General features: G+C 47.3%; 2 non-coding genes across 2 annotated transcripts; both read left to right on the top strand.

Annotated features, from left to right (window-relative positions):
- Positions 1–1,028: 1,028 nt before the first annotated feature.
- On the top strand, positions 1,029–1,115 carry LOC124680001. The gene has a single exon (XR_006995408.1). It is a non-coding gene; the product is annotated as a small nucleolar RNA snoR8a (small nucleolar RNA).
- A 121-nt stretch (positions 1,116–1,236) lies between these two features.
- LOC124680003 lies at positions 1,237–1,323 on the top strand. Its single transcript, XR_006995410.1, has one exon. It is a non-coding gene; the product is annotated as a small nucleolar RNA snoR8a (small nucleolar RNA).
- Positions 1,324–11,218: the final 9,895 nt, after the last annotated feature.

Here is an 11,218-nt window from a genome sequence, read left to right as displayed (position 1 = left end):
TGCGCGGAAGCTGAAGCGGGCGGAGGAGCTCCAGGCGGCGCTGCACGCGCTCCAGGGTGAGAAGCGCGCGATGGCGGCGAGGCTGGACGCGGCGGTGCGGCGCGTCCTCGCCGCGAGGCTCGACACCGCGCGGCTCCAGGCGGAGGCCTGCGCGCTGCGCCGCCGGCTCGACGAGGCTCACAGCTGCGCCGCGGTTTTGGTCGAAATGTCCCGGCTGCTGGGCACTAACGACGGCGCCATTCTTGCCCGAGCCGGTACGCCGAGTGACCTATAGCTAGGAGAAACGCCAATAAGCTACGACGAGTCTGCTCTATTTTTTTCTGGTTTCGTCGTTGCACGTTGATGCGTACACATGAGCACCTGTATAAATCAAGTTTTCTGTTTTTTTTTTCAACAAGGAGAGGGTTTGTAAACCAAGGTAGTACTCGTATCTGGAAAAATAATAGGCCATGCATAGTGGGCTGAATATTTGGGTCGGGCTTTGGGACCAGACCCGTGTTACATGTTATCAACATTTTGAGAGCAACTGGATTTGGGAGGCAGTTCGGCAAAAGGCCAGTCCCATTGATCGCAGCCCATGGGCCTCAGTCCTCCCATCCTAGGGTTTGCGCGTCCAATCCACTATATAAACTAAGGCGCCTCCCTCAGACCAACTCATCCTCCATACTTCCGCTGCTTCTTGTCGCTGCCCTTTCGATGCGCCGTCTGAAATCGATCTAATTATTATTCTGCTCTTGTTTTACTTTCCTTCTGATTTTTCGTTGTCTTTTTTGTTCCTCTCCTGGCGTTCAATTTGTTCCATTCGGGGAGCACTGTGTCCGGCCGCCGCTCACTCGGTGGATCTGAATTTACAATTCTCCCGAGAGCTATTACGGTGGCGCTTAGAGCACAAATCCGACTAGATGGATATTGGGTTACGCTCGCCTCCATATTCCTGTTTAATCTCTGGTCCTCTTTTGGTTAAGACAATACCATCTGATATTTATTCTTCTTCGATTGCTGAGATTGAACCTTCGGTGGTGGTTTTTGATGGTGCAGTGATTATAAAACATTCCTCGTACTGATGGGTAATCCCCTAAGAACGACACCTATACACCCATAGAATCTGAGCACCAACAAGCTATCCATCCTTGTTCAATCGTTCGTTACATTATTTATTTTTGCGTTTTATCTTCACATCCATTAATTATTGTTTCTTGTGCTTTGATGTTATTGCTATTGAACATCCGATATTGTGGTGGTGCAGTGATTATAAAACATTCCTCGTACTGATGGGTAATCCCCTAAGAACGACACCTATACACCCATAGAATCTGAGCACCAACAGACCACCTTTTATTTTATCTGTCTGCTATTCTGGTTTGTTTCTTTCTTTTTGTTTTTCATTCATTTTCTTGTTTGCTATATCTTGGGATTTCCCTAATATGACTATTATCTGCAATATACTACGTATCAATTGAGTAACGAGACTACTTGCGAAAGAACACCCCTCTTAGGCGATCCTTTGAACGTGTCGATGTAACAGCAAAATGCTACCCGATTGGCTGCTGCGAACAGCTCGCATGTTCATCCCCTGAGCCGAAAAGGTGGGGCAGCTTGGCCCGAGCTTTACTATTGCATCAACTGTCAGCTCGTGTTCTATAAAGAAAACTATAATTTGAAGCAAGTAAGAAAAAGTGAGAAATATAATTCAGGTTTATTGACCATTAATAAAAAGTTCAGTTTCGTGGACATTGGCTCTAAGAGCATTAAAATCCACTTTTTTTTTCGGACTCATGGTTTTTTGTTTTTTGTTTATGGAGCTGGTGCCCAGGAGACAAAAGTCTTTGTCCGACTTTACAAGCATATAGAATGTCGAAATGTGCAATCAATATATTTTGTTAACTTCTTTGAACAGTACTTAACTGCGTCCTCGGTTGGATATGGGAAAGCCTGCCTCGGATGTGTTATTGGACATGGTTGCCTTCTCGCTTGATTTGTGGCTGCGCCTGAGCTGTTCTACCACTGCATGCTCTAGGATGCGTTAGTTAGAGCATCTCCAGTCGCGTCCCCCAAACCGTCCCCCAAAGCGCGCCGGATTGAGCGTTTGGGGGACGTGTTTTGTTCGTGCCGCGTTTGGGGGACGTCGCTCCCCAGCCGCGTCCCCCAAACGCCGTCCCCAAACATTTAAAATAATTTTTTTAACATATAAACCATTTATATCAAATGTAGCATATGAAAAAAAATGTTTTGGAGGATTGTTTTCAAATTAAATTACAATAAACAATAAAACAAGTAATCAAATATAATAAAAAGGGCTAGATGATACATCAAGGTGCCACGGTATTTCCTTTGATCCTCCACAAATGCTCAACGAGATCGACTTGAAGTTGCTCATGCACATTGTCGTCACGGATCTCGCGTGCATGACAAGCAAAATCTGCAGGCACCTCATGATCAACCTCCGCGAGAGGTCCTTGACACTCATAGGGACCAACATGTGACCTAACATGATTCTTGCGGTCATCCTCGATGATCATGTTGTGCATGATCACACAAGCCCGCATCACCTCCCACATTTGGTCGTGAGACCAGCTTAGAGCAGTGGTACCGGACAATGGCAAATTGTGCTTGAAGCACACCAAATGCCCGCTCGACATCCTTCCCGCAAGCCTCCTGTCGTGTAGCAAAGTGAGAATTCTTCGGACTCGATGGATTCGAGATTGTTTTGACAAAAGTGGCCCATTTTGGATATATACCATCGACTAGATAATAGCCTTTGGTATATTGGTGGCCATTGATCTCATAGTTGCATGGTGGAGCATGCCCTTCCACTAGTCTGCCGAACACCGGAGACCGCCGCAACACGTTGATGTCATTGTGTGATCCCGCCATGCCAAAGAAAGAATGCCAAATCCACAGGTCATAATCTGCCACGACTTCAAGCACCACACCGCAATATCCATGACGCCCTTTGTATATACCTTGCCAAGCAAACGGGCAGTTCTTCCATGCCCGATGCATGCAATCGATGCTTCCAAGCATTCCAGGAAATCCTCCGGCAGCATTTTGTGCCATGATCCTTGCGATCTCTTCCTCGCTTGGCCTTCTCAAGTAGTATTTGCCAAACTTTCCCACCACAGCTCGGCAAAACTTGTACATGCACTCAATGGCGTAGACTCACTCATGCGAAGGTAGTCGTCCCGTGTATCGGCGAGTGCTCCGTATGCAAGCATCCTCATGGCGGCGGTGCACTTCCGAATGGATGAGAACCCGAGAACGCCTACGCGCGTCGAGCTTGAGCTTGAAGTAGGGGTCGAACTCTCGAACGCCGTGGAGGATATTCATGAACAGGCCCTTGCTCATCCTGTACCGGCGCCGAAAATTGTCGGCATGTGTTGCCCCGTCGGCGAAGTAGTCGTTGTGCGACATGGCATGCCCCTCCATCCTCTCGCCGGGGCTTCGACTTCCTTCTTCCCGGCCTTGATCCTCCGCGGCGCGGCCTCTTCCTCTTCTCCGCCTCGGCGTCAAGCATGTCCCGGAGGGACGCGATGATCGGCAAATGCTCCCGCAGGTCGTCGTCGAACGCTTGCTCGTCCTCCGGCAGCAGGGCAACCATCTCATCGTCGCTGTCCATGGCTAAAGCAAAATCAATGGTTAAAATTGCGCCGAGGCGGACGACGCAACAAACAGCGACCAATCGCGCCTACCTCGGCAAGTCGTCGAGCACCTTCGTGCGCGGAGGTGGGGCGGATTTGACGGTGCGTTCGGGAGGCGCCGGCGACGCGGCGGCGGCGGCACGACCGGCGGGAGCCCCGGCCGCGACAACGGTGCCGACTCGCAGCACGGATCGGACGCCCAAACGGCCGGGAAATCCAGCGGCGGCGGTGGGGTGGGAGGCGCGGGAAGGAAGGAGCGACGAGAAAAGAGGCGCGAACCAACGGTTTATGCAAATAGTCGCCGACATGTGGGAGCCCGCCTCGCTTTCGTTGTGTCCGGCGTCCCCGGTGCGTCCCCCGTGGGACGGGGACGGGCTCGGGGCGCCGGACACCGTATCGGGGCGCGCCGGACAAAAAAGGGCTTTGGGGGACGCGGCTGGAACGTTTTTTTTGTCCGGCGCGCCCCAAATCGCTTTGGGGGACGGTTTGGGGGACGCGACTGGATATGCTCTTAGAGCAGCATCTCCAGCCGAGTTGGTGCTTTCCACGGCTAAAATGGACGCTAAGTAGTGTTGGATTGGACGAAAGATTCGATTGATGAGCGTCGAAGTTTCAGCCATCTCCTCGGTCGACACTTGATGTTTGGTTTTTTGAGAAAAAAAAAACGTTCCTGGAAAAGTTGAAAATCAAATATCCAAATTTAATCAGTTTTGCCAACATTTAGCTTATTTTTATAAATAAACATTACGGTCCAACAAAACAAGAAAAGTTTTGAAACAAATGCTTCGAAGCGTGCCCACCAGCTGTTTATGTATTATGGAGTCTCAAATCTACGGATGCATAGCGATGAATGTAGGCCCATGATATCGGCACTTGGTGGTTAGGCTGTGCAAGAGGACCCTCTCGCTTGCTCGCTCGATAATCATGTTGTGTAAGCACATACTACCTGCGATGAATGTAGGCTTATGATATCGGCACTTGGTGGTTAGGCTGTGCAAGAGGACCCTCTCGCTTGCTCGCTCGATAATCATGTTGTGTAAGCACATACTACCTCCATAGTGAATTAATGGGCAATTACGCACTTCGAGAAACAAGTTTGACTACTAATTTGGTTAATAAAATATAAGATATATATCACAAAAATTATACTCCCTCCGTTCCTTTCTATAGTGCCTATAGATTTTTCACATTTATTTCGAAATATAAGAGTAGAGGCTCCATTTTTTGCGTTTTAGCCCTTCCACCGATCAGGTGAGGTCCAGCAATTGTGGAAACCAATCTGTTAGGATCCAGAAAATCTGGAAACGAACGTACGCATCCTCTCTAGAAACAATCGGTTATGGCAACAACACGATTTCCTCCCATCTGATTTCTGTTTCCTTTTTTCTCTCTCAGATCGGTAGGGGGGTTTGTGTCAAAACAATTGCTTGCACTAATTTCCGTGCTAAAAAAGAATAGGCATTATAGAAAGGAACGGAGGGAGTATTATTAAAAACATTTTTTGAATACGAATCCAACGGTATAATTTTTATGGCATATATCTCATATTTTATTGACCAAATTTATAGTTAAACTTGTTTCTCGAAATGCGTAATTGCCCATAATCCGGTATAGAGGTAGTACAACAGTTCATCACCTCCGACGTCTGATCTTTGGACCAAGTCAAAGCGGGGAACTAGACTACAACAAATCTTTGCTGGAGGACATTAAATGCACGATCGACGTCCTTTCGGCAACCTTCTTGTTTCTTGACAAACTACTGCTCCTTCCGGAGGGTGGGACTTGAGATAGTCTTCACAAATGTTGCCCACTTGGATATATACTGTTTGCAAGATAGTATCCCTTGTTGTACTGTCGGCCATTGATTACAAAGTTAACCAGAGGAGCATTACCCTAAACAAGCTTGGAGAAGATCGGTGAGCACTGCAAGACGTTGATGTCGTTGTTGGATCCCGACATACCAAACGAGTGCCAAATCCAGAGATCATAGGTAGCCACTGCCTTAAGTACCACAATGCAGCCTTTTTTGTGACCCTTGTACATTCCCTGCCAGGCAAACAGACAGTTCTTCATTTCCAATGCATGCAGTCAATGCTTTCAAGCATCCCTGGAAATCCTCGAGCTTCATTGACAGCGAGGATCATAGCAGTGTCTTCGACAGTGGGTGATCTCAAGTAGATATTCCCGAACAGTGCTATCACCGCCCTGCAAAACCGGTAGAAACAATCAAGGGCGTTGGACTCCGCCATCCGAAGATAGTCATCGGTAGAATCACCAGGAGCTCCATATGCCAGCATCCGCATAGCCACCGTGCACTTTTGGAGGGCGGAGAACCCTGCCATGCCGGTGCAATCCAACTTGCATCTGAAATAGGAGTCGTACTCTCGAAGGGCATGCACAATTTTCAGGAGGAGCTTTCGGTTCATCCTGAAACGACACCTAAAAACAGCCTCACCATGCAATGGATCGTCGGCGAAGTAGTCGGCATAGAGCATGCAGTAGCCCTCCATTCGCTGCCTCGGCTTGCACTTTCGGCGAACTGGTGCTGACCCACCACGGTGACCAATGGCCGCCTCGGTGTACAAGCCGAACATGCAAGTTAGGATCAGCATGTGCTCCTTGTCTTGGGCGGTGGCTGCCATTTCTTCTTCAAAAATATTGGCGAACATCTGCTGCTCCTCCTCGTCGGAGTCCATGTCCGGCCAGGCAATTGGATGACTGTGGTGACCCTGCATACCACTGCATGTTGTAGTATGCCAGTCGTTGATATAACATTCACGAAGTACCATTCCGCAAATATTACATCCCTCAGAGTAGTACAACAGAACATAGCATGGTCCATAACTCATTCATTTATTATTACAACTATCATACACATGTCATCTTGGAGCTCCTCTTGGGTCCTAAGAGGAATACTCCTGGGTTCGAGGCGAACCCAACTTAATTTACAATACAAGAGTCTCATTAAACTAAACATTTATTTCATCGAGCAGCTAAATACTAGAGTTCGGGCTGCTCGGTTACTACTACTATCGGATATCTCTAGGCTTGTTCTCCTCCGGAAGCCTCCCGGATCCGTAGACTATGAGATAGTCTACGCCTTCAACACCTCCTCGAGAGGTCAGGTTCATCATAGCCGATGATCTCGGCTCCTTCATTGTTGTCGTAGTCCTCCTCCGGACGATTCGGACAATCTAAGCATGGGATTTAAGAGTGGTATGAGTACGAGCGTACTCAACAAGTTCATTATAGATAAGAGGTGTTTAATGCACTAGCTACGATATTAGACCGTAAAGTCTAATACCAATGCAGGTTTTGGTAAACATTTCTTCAAGAGATTGCTTTTATTTCAAAGAGCTATGTCCGTCGGCCTTCACCGGTTTACTAGAACTTCATGGAGCTCCTTTCCGGCCGCGTTCGCAGCTCCATCATCCCGGAACATGGAGTGACAGTCACAGCTTCTTACACTCGCAGAGGTGTGTTGCTTTACCCATAAGAGATCTTAACCTTGGTGCCAACCGGGCAGCTTTCCCGTCCACACTTCCTTCGGTGTGAGGCCCGGTATAAGGTCTAGCCAATCATGTTCCTCCGCTACCTCGAACACCCACCCTTTGTTGCATACCCCGACCCTGGGTCCTCGCCGGTCCCATTATTCCCACTCACGGGTGGACCCCGACCACGACAACAGCTTTGGGACTCGTTAACCAAACTCCTTCGCCGGTAGCCGCAACCCATCATAGACCGCAATACCGTGGGGACTTAAGGCCTCCCCAGCCCAACCGCTTGCACTTCGAGCGACAAGTGTCTACGGACTATGCCGTGGGGACTTAAGGCTTCCCCAGCCAACCGCTTGCCCCGACGGATACAAGTGTCTACGGTAAAGCGCATCCGTTGATGAACGAGAGGTGGAAACACTTTTGACTACTCCGTCCCACTCCGGATCTTATGGTTAACACGGGTATTACGGCACAAGAATCACCGGCGACATTTGTTGTTTAATCCTAGATGGATATTAACCTTTGCAATGGAACCTCCACCATATCAACACAATCCATGGTTCCATTGCCCACCACATAGTCATATTCATAGTTATGAAAGTAGTGGTTTTGGTTTTTATGCAATAGTGATAACCATAATACTTTGCAAGTAATTTGATAGAAATACTCAATTGACATGAGCAAGTGATGAACTTGCTCGAACACCGCAAAGTTTTGCAGCTTGGAAGGTGTGGACTGACCCTTGTCCTCTCGTCTCTGAAAAATAGCATCATTGTCCGATAAGGGCAATGGTTAAAGAAGCAATTATGCATGATTCCATTTTTAGGGTTTGTTCCCCCCTTCCGTTGTCGTTATTATTTCATGTAAGAGGTTAATACTAAGAATAATTTGAGGATACTTGATTTAAAGTAAAATACAACCTTGAAATGTTGTCAAGGTGTTTTTTTAAAGTCCAATTGCATTGATGGACTTATTTTCATTAATGAAAATAATACGTGTGATTTAAATCATTATTTAAATCCTTAACATAGGACTTATTCTTAATTGTCTTCAAAAATTATCTTTGATATTTTATTTAAATAGAGAATTTTATGCTGATCCTTTTTCATATTTTTAATTTATTTTTAAGAGCTTTAAATAATTTTCTATTGAATTTCAAAGTTTCATGTTTTTATTGAATTGTGAAAAGTCCTCTTTGCCCCTGGGCCCACCTGTCAATGGAGCCCAGTGAGTTAGACTAGACCAGCTCGGGTCCAACCGACCCGAGCGGTCGGTCGCTCACTCCTGCACCTCGCGCCGCTCGTCCTAACCCTAATCCCCTCCGCTCTCACTGGCGACCTGCGTCGCCCGCACCGTCGCCGGCCGATTCCGGCGGTCTCGAGCCGCCATGGCCTACGCCATGGGGCGCAATCGAACCGCCGGACGACGGCGATTCGTTCTCTCCGCATCGATTTGGAGCCGACGCCGCCCTCGCTCGCCATCGACCCTCGCCGCCATGCCTAGGGTTCGGGATCCGCTTGATCCCGTGGTTCCCCAAGCTCCGGCGAGATGGTGTGGTGGCCGCCACGATGGGGTGGTGCCGTGGCGCCGCCATGGCCCGGCTTGGCCTGGCGCCGCCGCGCCTGGCGTGTGCCGCCGTGGCCGCCATGGTGGTTGGCCTCGCTCGACCCCGGTACGTCCTCCACCTCTTCTTCTCCCATGTGTGCTTGTTCTTCTTCCTCTCTCGCAGCTCTAGCTATTGCTTTCCTCCAAATGGAGGGCCTCGCCGTGCCGTTGCCGCTGCTCTCGTTGCGCCTAGCTTGTTGTGTGGCGTGTGCCGCCGCTCGCTAGAGCTACCGCCATGAATTCTAGCCGATGTGATGTGCCGCTGCCATGCGTATGCCGTTGTGCATATGCTGCTTCGTGTGTGCATTTCCTTGCCCCCGGCTTGATCATGCCGCATGATCCTTGCATTATGCAAGTGCCGTGCCCCGGGTGTGATGTGTATAGGGTCGTGAATCTTGGAAATGCTCAATTGAGCATGGCTGTTGACTAGATTAACACCATCCCTTAATGGTGTGCTTCCGGATACAATTGTATTTAATTTATTTACTTATCCGTGATGCAATTATTTATGAGATGTGGCTATATAGTTGATCTCGGTTAAATATGTGGTTGCTAAGCTTGGCTCTAGCATGTCTTAGCATGCTCTAGCAAGCTTCGATGATCATATGATCATCGCTGCTTGTAAAAGCTGCTGTGTTATGACTGTGCCTCTCTTCTGCTCATCTTTGTGTCTGTGTGACACCAAAATCTGTACTGATGCATGCTGTTGCTTGCTCAAGCAGTAGCTGATGCTTGCAGTGATCCATGGGATCAACTGCAAGGCTCTGTTGCTTTGATTACTTTTATGATTCACTTATCTGTATTTCCTGTATTTACTAAAATGGATAAGTGATGTGAACTCGCTTGCGTGAATGATCATTTCATTGACTTTGGCAGGGCTAGATGGATGCCACCACTTGGTTGGTACCCTAGCCCTCCTTTTGAACCCATCTCGGGTGATGATAACTCGTGCATGGCTTATTAGTTTGGGCTGGTTCAGTGGTTGAGGTGACCTTGACAAGCAATTCATTGTCGTTTAGGTAGCTCCCACCCTTGTTGGCTTGCTATGGCTTAGTGAATGCATCACCGGGTAATTCCTTGTTGGATTTCCAAGTGATCTTTGATGTTGACAAACAAGAATAGACACATATTGTCTATCTATCCGATGGTGTGCTAGGTTTTAGGTGCTAGGTGACTTTGGTTGAATAGATAGGATCATTTCCTTGCTGGATTGCTTTGGTTATGCCACCGTTTTGGTCTAGCCGTTGTTCCCTTGGTGATTTCCTATTGGCTTCACCCATTTTTGCTTGCACCAACCGACTTGGTAGCCAGATGATGATACAATCTGGGTATTCTACCCATTTTGGCTTCTGTGACATATGCAAATGCTTATTTATGAGCAAACCAGGGTTTTGCTCAGGTTGATCTATTTATACCTCACTCCAGCTCCTAGAAAATGGTTGTTGGTGTAGAGGATTTGGCTTCAGGATTGTGATGTGAGCTTGCCCTGCTCCTCCTGGTTAGCCCGTGCTTGATTTCCCGCTTGTGTCTTGTTCTACAACAGCTCTAGTGGAACCGTTATGGATAGATTGGTTGTTTGGGAAGCTTGGTGTTCTTCCCGTTCTATCTCGTTCTTGATGTTCTTACCCCGGGAAGCTCTGTCGACGTAATGGCTAGGGTTTGGCTCGAAAAGTTTAAATATGTGCTCTCTTGCTCTCCCCGGTCGACAGCCTTGGCCTCGGTCATCTTGGTGACTCACCGTGTGTGTGTGCTGCATGCACACAGCCCCGTGAGCATGCCGTGTGTGTGTGTAGGCTTGTGCTGTGCACCTGGACTTGGAACTTGGCTGAGGCATGGATCAGCTCGGCCACTTTGATCCTATCTCGCTCATTTCATAATTTTCCTTTGATTTCTAACTCTGCCAAGTGGCTATGCCACTTGGCATAACTTGTGTTTGTTATGTTTATGTGCAGGTTCAAAATGATGATCAAATAGGCAAGATGATCTTCAAGCTCAAGATTAGATGATATTCCCATTGTAGTATTTAGGATAGATTCATACTTGTATTTTTCTTTTTATTTTCTTTTATTTTACAATTTCCCAATTCTTGTAATGTGTTGTAATATTCATTTATTTCCATTATGAATATTGTAATGACAATGTAATTTGTGTGATGATCAATAAAGCTCAAAGTTTTCTCTAATGAGCTTTACTTTACTTTAATTGATCATATTGTTTATTATTTATAATTTACTTGATGAATTTCCTCACAATTGAATTTATGAGATATTCATTTGATGTTTGAATTTGAAATTCAAATTCAACTTAAGTTTGAATTCAATCATGCAACTTAAGTTATGATGCAAACTCTCCCTCTCTTCTCAAAACCCTAGTTTAATTAGAAAGAAGCAAGTTTGTCGCACTCTCGAAACCCCAACCCCGTAAGGTGTCGAGAGAGAAACTTGTCCCCCTTCGATGCGCTTTTGTTTAAAAGCGCGA

The sequence above is a fragment of the Lolium rigidum genome, chromosome 7 (genome assembly GCF_022539505.1).
Source record: "Lolium rigidum isolate FL_2022 chromosome 7, APGP_CSIRO_Lrig_0.1, whole genome shotgun sequence".
Taxonomy (NCBI): Eukaryota; Viridiplantae; Streptophyta; class Magnoliopsida; order Poales; family Poaceae; genus Lolium; species Lolium rigidum.
Note: the sequence above shows the minus strand (reverse complement) of the source record. Positions and strands in the feature narration are given on the sequence as shown.